The sequence below is a fragment of the Lepidochelys kempii genome, chromosome 7, assembly GCF_965140265.1.
Source record: "Lepidochelys kempii isolate rLepKem1 chromosome 7, rLepKem1.hap2, whole genome shotgun sequence".
NCBI classification, from domain to species: domain Eukaryota; kingdom Metazoa; phylum Chordata; order Testudines; family Cheloniidae; genus Lepidochelys; species Lepidochelys kempii.
Window position 1 is genome coordinate 48,986,378 of NC_133262.1, and position 7,215 is coordinate 48,993,592.

A 7,215-nucleotide genomic window follows, 5' to 3' on the forward strand; every position below is an offset into this window, starting at 1 on the left:
CGCTCCGGTCCCTCCATCTCCGCCGGGTATTCCGCTGCGGGCCACTCCCGCTCCCCCTCGGTATCGGACTCACGCTGGCCCAGGCTGCAGTCAGGCCCCTCCAGGTCCTCTGGGTATTCAGCGGCTGGCAGCCCTGGTTGCCACAGGTCTTCCTCCCGGTCAGACTCCTTGCCCAGGGCTTCGCCTAGGTCAGCAGCAGGATCGCGAGGGAGCAGCCTGTGTCTCTCTCCCTCCCTGGTGCTCTCCTCGCTGGGCAGAGGTCCCCGCCCTTTGTACTTCCTGTCCCACCCTTCCCCTTCCGGGGATTGGCAGAAGCTTGGCCTGGCCCCGCCCACTCAGGCTGAAAGGGTGGCTCTTTACCCTCTGGTTCGGAGGGGAGCCACCCTGGCTCCCTACATACCGCACCCCTCAAATCCAGCTCCTGATCTTCGGAGCTGGTGTCCTCACCTTCTCCGAGGCAGGATAGGAAATCTGCATTGCCATTGTCTCGTCCCGCCTGATGGTGAATCGTGAAGGCATAGGGCTGCAGAGCTAGATACCACCGCATCAGCCTGGCATTATTGTCCTTCATCTTATTAAGCCACTTCAGGGGTGCATGGTCCGTAACCAGTATAAAGGGAGCCCCGAGGTGGTAGTAGCGGAGAGCATCGACTGCCCACTTAATGGCTAGGGCCTCTTTCTCCACGACGGAGTAGTTCCGTTCTCTGGGGAACAACTTCCGACTGAAGTAAACAATCGGGTGTTCCTCCCCGTCCACCTCCTGCGAGAGGACCGCCCCAAGCCCAACGCCTGAGGCATCTGTCTGGACAGTAAAGTCACGATGAAAGTCGGGGCTGAAGAGTATTGGATCGCTACACAGCTGTTCTTTGATAGTTCGAAAGGCCGTTTTGCACTCGTTGGACCAATGCACCCAGCGGGGACTGTCCTTGGTCAGGAGCTCCGTTAGCGGGGCCGTAATGCTTGTGAAGTGGGGTACAAACTGCCGGCGATAACCAGCTAAGCCCAAAAATTGACGTACTTGCCTCTTCGTGGTCTGCACCGGACATTCCTGGAGTGCTTGGACCTTCCCGATGAGGGGGCGGACCTGTCCCCGGCCCAAGGTGTACCCCAGGTAAGTGGTTTCCTCCCGCCTGATTCGGCATTTTTTCGGGTTGGCCGTCAGCCCGGCTGCGCGGAGGTCCCGGAGGACTGCCCCTACTTGGTTAAGATGTTCCTCCCAGTTATTTCCATAGATGACCACATTGTCCAGGTAGGCCGCCGCGTATTTCGTGTGCGGTTGCAATACCCGGTCCATCAAATGCTGGAAGGTTGCCAGGGCCCCACGTAGGCCGAAAGGCATCCAGGTGAAATGGTATAATCCTGAAGGGGTGGCAAATGCGGTCTTCTCCTTGGACCTGGGATCCAAGGGGATCTGCCAGTACCCTTTGGTGAGATCTAAAGTGGTAATATAACAGGCCTCCCCGAGCTGGTCGAGGAGCTCATTGACGTGGGGCATCGGATAGGCATCAAATTTTGATATGGCATTGACCCTCTGGAAGTCAATGCAAAACCGCCGGCTCCCATCGGGCTTCGGTATGAGGACGACGGGGCTCCGCCACTCGCTCTGGGAGGGCTCAATGACGCCCAGCTCCAACATCGCCTGGACTTCCTCCTCTACGGCCTCCCGCATTTGCCTAGGCAATGGCCGGGTTGTCTCTCGGACCACCACCCTGGGTTCCGTCTGGATCACATGGTAGGTGAGCATAGTCCGCCCGGGTTTCGTGGTGAACGTCTTGGGGAATGCCCTCACTAAGCAGAGTGCCTGTTCTCGCTGCTCGACGGTGAGTGTCTCTGCTAGCTGGGGTTCACCATTATCCGACTCCTTGGGTGGTTGGGGCCCCAGTTCCGGTTCGGGGGGATATGGGGCCACTAGGAGCCCTTCCCGGTCCTGCCAAGGTTTTAAGAGGTTTACATGATAAATCTGCTTTTCCTTACGGTGACCAGGTGGCCGAATCTCATAAGTTACCGGCCCGACCTGGCGGAGGACCTCATACGGACCCTGCCAGCAGGCAAAAAGCTTTGATTCCTCTGAGGGGAGCAGGAGGAGTACTCGGTCCCCTGGCCCGAATGATCGAGCCTGGGCGCCCCGATTGTAGTGTTGCTCCTGGGCTCTTTGGGCGGTGTTTAAGTTCTCCCACCCGTGCCAGCCGCCCCTGCAGTTGTAAGACATATTGCAAGAGACCCTGTGTTGCGGATGGGTTGTGTTCCCAAGTCTCCCTCAAGAGATCACCGCCCATATCGGAGCTCGAATGGGGAGAACTTCGTGGACGCCTGTGGGACTTCTTGAATCACCAGTAGTAAAGGAGGGAGCAGCTGGTCCAGCTGGCAGAGGTCCTGGGTGGGGAAACGCCGCAACATCCCCTTCAGGGTCCGGTTGAACCGCTCGACCAATCCGTCAGTCTGGGGATGGTAGACCAAGGTCTGCAATTTCTTAATCCCCAATAGGGCACATACCTGGCGGAACAGCTTAGATGTGAAGTTAGTCCCTTGATCAGTATCTCCTGTGGGAGGCCCACCCTTGCAAAGATCTTCACGAGCTCCGCAGCGATAGTGCGGGCGGTGATACTTCTTAAGGGGATGGCCTCTGGGAAGCAGGTGGCGTAGTCCGTCAGGATGAGGATGTATTGATGGCCTGCCTTGCTTTTTGGGAATGGCCTGACCAGGTCCATTGCTACCCGCTCAAATGGCACACCTACGACTGGTAATGGGACCAGGGGGGCCTTCTGTACCCCGGCCGGGGCTGCATGTTGGCAGTCCAGGCACAACGCACAATACTCCTTCACCTCACGGTGGATGCCGGGCCAGAAGAACTTGGCCAGGACCCTAGCCACCATTTTTTCCTGCCCTAAATGGCCAGCAGCCGGGATGTCATGTGCAAGCTTCAGGACAGCCCGACGATGGATGCGGGGGACCACGAGTTGGGTCCGGACCTCTTGGGTCTGGGGGTCTTGGTCAAGGCGGTAGAGCCGCTCGTGGTTGAGTTCAAACCTGGGCCACTGGGTGGCATGCTGCGCCTCCACGACCTCACCATCCACCCGGGCCAGCTGCTCATAGGCAAACCGGAGCGTAGGATCCTCCCTTTGATCTCGGCTAAAGTCCACCAGGTCAGGAGGGGGACCCGCCATTTCCCAGCCGGGGGTGGGGCCTGGTTCAGCTCCAGGGTCGGAGCTCGAGTCAGGTCCTGTCTTCTTCTCAGACGGGGCTCCCCCGAACGCCTCTTTGGTGGGTAGGGGTTGGAGCACCTCGATGAAGTCTGGCCAGTCACGGCCCAGGATCACTGGATAGGTGAGGGATGACGCCACCGCCACATTCATCAACTGAGTTACTCCGTGCGCCACAATGAGACCCGCACCGTGGGGTATGATTTTACATCTCCGTGGATGCACTGAATCCGTACTTCCGACGGTCCGCTTGGTATCTGAGAAGAGCACCTGGCAGACAAGGGTCTGCCCACAGCCCGAATCGACTAGACCCACCACAGGGACCCCGGCAACTTCCATGGGAGCTGTCAGTTTGGCCACGGAGGGCAGACGGGCCCGTCGCTCCCCGGCACACACCAGGCCAAAGTTGCAGTCCATTGCAGGACAGCCCCGTTGCAGATGCCCATACTCATCACATCGGAAACAAGGTCGTCCCTCTGTGCGTGCCACCCGCGTGGGGGCACCAGTGGGGCCGCAGAGTGGGCCGGGGCCTGGTGGTCGGGTTAAGCGTCCAGGGTCGGAGAGTGGTGTTGACTCAGGCCGTCAGGAAAACTCGGTCCTGCCACCTTCTGGTCGTCAGGTACGGTGGGGTGCGTTGGTTTGGGAGGTGGGCCCCCTCCGTTCAAGTTTCTGTGCATTGGGTCCAGGGTTTGGGGGGCAGGCGGCCAGTCCTATCGGGGCCTCAGCCTCGAGAAAGTCCTCCATAAGCCGAGGGGCGTGCGGGCATCGCAGGCCCCTCGCGACAGCCAAGCTCAGACTTTGTGGCCGGTGCCGTAACACCCAAGCCCTCCCCTGGGGTGCGAGGATGTGCACGAATTGTTCGAGGATGACCTGTTCCGTCACCTCAGCTGCAGTTCGACGCTCGGGTTGGAGCCATCAGGTACCCACCTCCTTCAGTTCCTGGGCCACCGCCCGGGGTCTGGCGCCCGGTAGGTAGACCTTTTCCCGAAACCGTCGCCGAAAGGTTTCCGGGGTAATGTCGAAGGCATCCAAGATAGCTGCCTCCACTCGAGCATAAATGCGGGCCTCATCATCTGGGAGCCCACGGTATGCCTTCTGGGCTAGCCCCGTCACATATGGGGTGAGGAGTGTCGCTCATTGGTCCGGCGCCCAACCAGCCACTGAGGCAACCCGCTCAAAGGTCACTAGGTAGGCTTCTGGGTCATCCTCCGGCCCCATCTTGGCCAGGCGGATCGGTGGGGTGGGAGGGGTTGGGGTGGCTGCCCGCTCCGGTTGAGCACCACCATGGCCCGACCACAGGGTTGCAAGCTGCTGGAAACACTGGGTTTGCTGTTCCTGGTGCTGGGCCCCCAGGGTTTGAAGCAACTGCTGCTGGTGGGCGCCCAGCTGCTGCATGAGTTGGTGCTGCTGCTGTTGCTGGCTCTCAGCCAGGAACTTGATAAGCTTTTCCATCTCCATCTTTCCAGTAGGGGAGCTTCAGAGGTGCCCTCGCACTAACGCCTTTCGGCAGGGGTTGGAATCGCCTGCCCACATTCTCCACCACTTGTGACAGGTGTCGGTTGGTCCTCCGAGCCCCTAGGGGCGATGGAGAGCTATGGTCTCCGTGGCAGGCCTCAGCCACACCTTCCGGGCGTTGGGGAATTAGCGGGGAAGGGACGAGTGCAGGGACGAGTCAGTAGCGCGCCCCTCAGGCGGGGGGGGCGGGGTCGGGGAACGCAGGCCCACCCAACTCCACTGCCTTCCAGCCCAGGGCCCTGACAGTGGAGGGAAGCTAAAGTCCCGCCGCTGGGTCAGCGGGGCCGTCCGTGCCCGCTGACCAAACACACCCACCCCACGGTGCAGTTCGGCCCCTGGGCTCCTTCCTACCCGGTCTCTCAGGCGGGTCGCTCCGGTCCCTCCATCTCCGCCGGGTATTCCGCTGCGGGCCACTCCCGCTCCCCCTCGGTATCGGACTCACGCTGGCCCAGGCTGCAGTCAGGCCCCTCCAGGTCCTCTGGGTATTCAGCGGCTGGCAGCCCTGGTTGCTACAGGCCTTCCTCCCGGTCAGGCTCCTCCTTGCCCAGGGCTTCGCCTGGGTCAGCAGCAGGATCGCGAGGGAGCAGCCTGTGTCTCTCTCCCTCCCTGGTGCTCTCCTTGCTGGGCAGAGGTCCCCGCCCTTTGTACTTCCTGTCCCACCCTTCCCCTTCCGGGGATTGGCGGAAGCTTGGCCTGGCCCCGCCCACTCAGGCTGAAAGGGTGGCTCTTTACCCTCTGGTTCGGAGGGGAGCCATCCTGGCTCCCTACAAGCTCCCTCCTGACAAAATCAGAACTAGCCCGGGGTGGCAGAGCGGAAGGGGGGAGCAGGCTCAGGCCCCCACTTGCCCTGGCTCAGGGTTAGTCCTTGTCCCCAGCATTAAATTGGGGTGCACTACGTAGGAAGCACTGGCTGCTAGCCGATGGCCCAGGGTGTAGACCTTGGCTTCTCCACCTGAGGGTTTGTGTGCCCCATGCGACCCCGCTTCGGGCCCCTCAGTCCCGTCCCCTGGGCCGTGCCAGCGGAACCAAGATGCGCCAGATCAGGGTCAGTGTTAGAACTGGTGCAGAACTCAGCATTTGGGAAAAAAGCAGAAGAAAGGAACGTTTTAATTTCATTAGCTGTTACCTGGTGGGGGGGATTAAATGAAAATTTCAATGCGATAATTGTCAAAGAGGGCCTTGCATTTGGGTGACCCCCCCATCTGCCTAGACAAGTGGGGCGAGAGAAGCAAAAAGTGCTTTCCCCATCTCAATGGAATGACAGAGTTTTTGATTTTCTCATCTGCCCCAGCCCATGGTGTGAGCATTTCATATGCACCAAACCGTGAACGGTCCCCAATGAATCGAAAGTGACTGTCCCCCCAAAGTCTGACATTTTTCATTTTGAATTCTTTTCACAAAGGAAACTGCTGTGAGTTTTGCAGTGTTTTGCTTTGTTTGCAGCTGCTTTTTTCCAAGCAATTCTTTTGCATGCAGAAAAAGCCCACCTGTGTGGTGCTGGCCCAGCCCTTTGCCTTGGGAGCAGCTCTGAGTTCCCAAGCCTCCCTGCCCACTACTGACAGGTTGTGCAGCTCTCTTGGGGTGTCACCGTCTGATGTAGAGCAGTTGGGCGGGGGGAGGAAGTCCTCTCACTGGCGTTTGCCCACAGTGTCACTGCACAAATATGTGCTAACCAGCTGTTTAGACTTGGGGTCTGAGGTGTATTACACCCGCTGCTGCCCTCTACTGGATTGGATGGGCTCTGCTCCAGGGTTTGTTACCCTCTAGTGGCTGAGTGGTGAATTGTCTCCTCTAGGTTGCTGAGCTCGGAGCGGGCTCGCCTGAGTGCTACACTTGATGCCACACACGTGCTTAGCTGAGGACTGTGGTGTCTGGCTGCACGGCACATGGCCACATATACCCACCCCGCCTCGGCCGCTAAGAATCATTGCTGGACATCAAACCCCGAACTGTGAGCATTAAAAGCCTGGGTTGCTATTATGTTAGCTAAAGGAGCAACTCCATGCATTAGTAGCAGTAGTAGGCTCTTATCCTCCTAGGGGAGCAGCCACTAGAGGGGGACTCATAACACAGCGCGCCGGTGGGTTACATGTGCACTGGCACAGCTGGACAATGGGTTGCTCTGATCACTAGAGAACTCCCACTAGCTCAAGGCCTTTCTAGACAGAACGTGGCTGAGAGAAGGTTCAAGGAAGAGGCAGCGTCTCCATAAACAAAGCCATTGTTTATTAGTTCGTTCCCAGCCACAGGAAGTTCACAGTACAGGTGTGATGTGCCTTGGAGCTCAGTCTTGCTGCCTGCTCCGCTTCCGTTACATTTGCCATTTACAACTATTTACACCAGAGAGCAGATGCGCTTGGTCTGAACCGGCACAGGCAGCTGTCCCATGGGGTGGGGGACGGGGGGCATGGCCCTAGCGGGTAACTGTCAGTAACACCACATGAGCTGTGGGCTACTCAATCTCATGAGTGGCCTGCTTGGAAGTGGTTAACACTGGGCA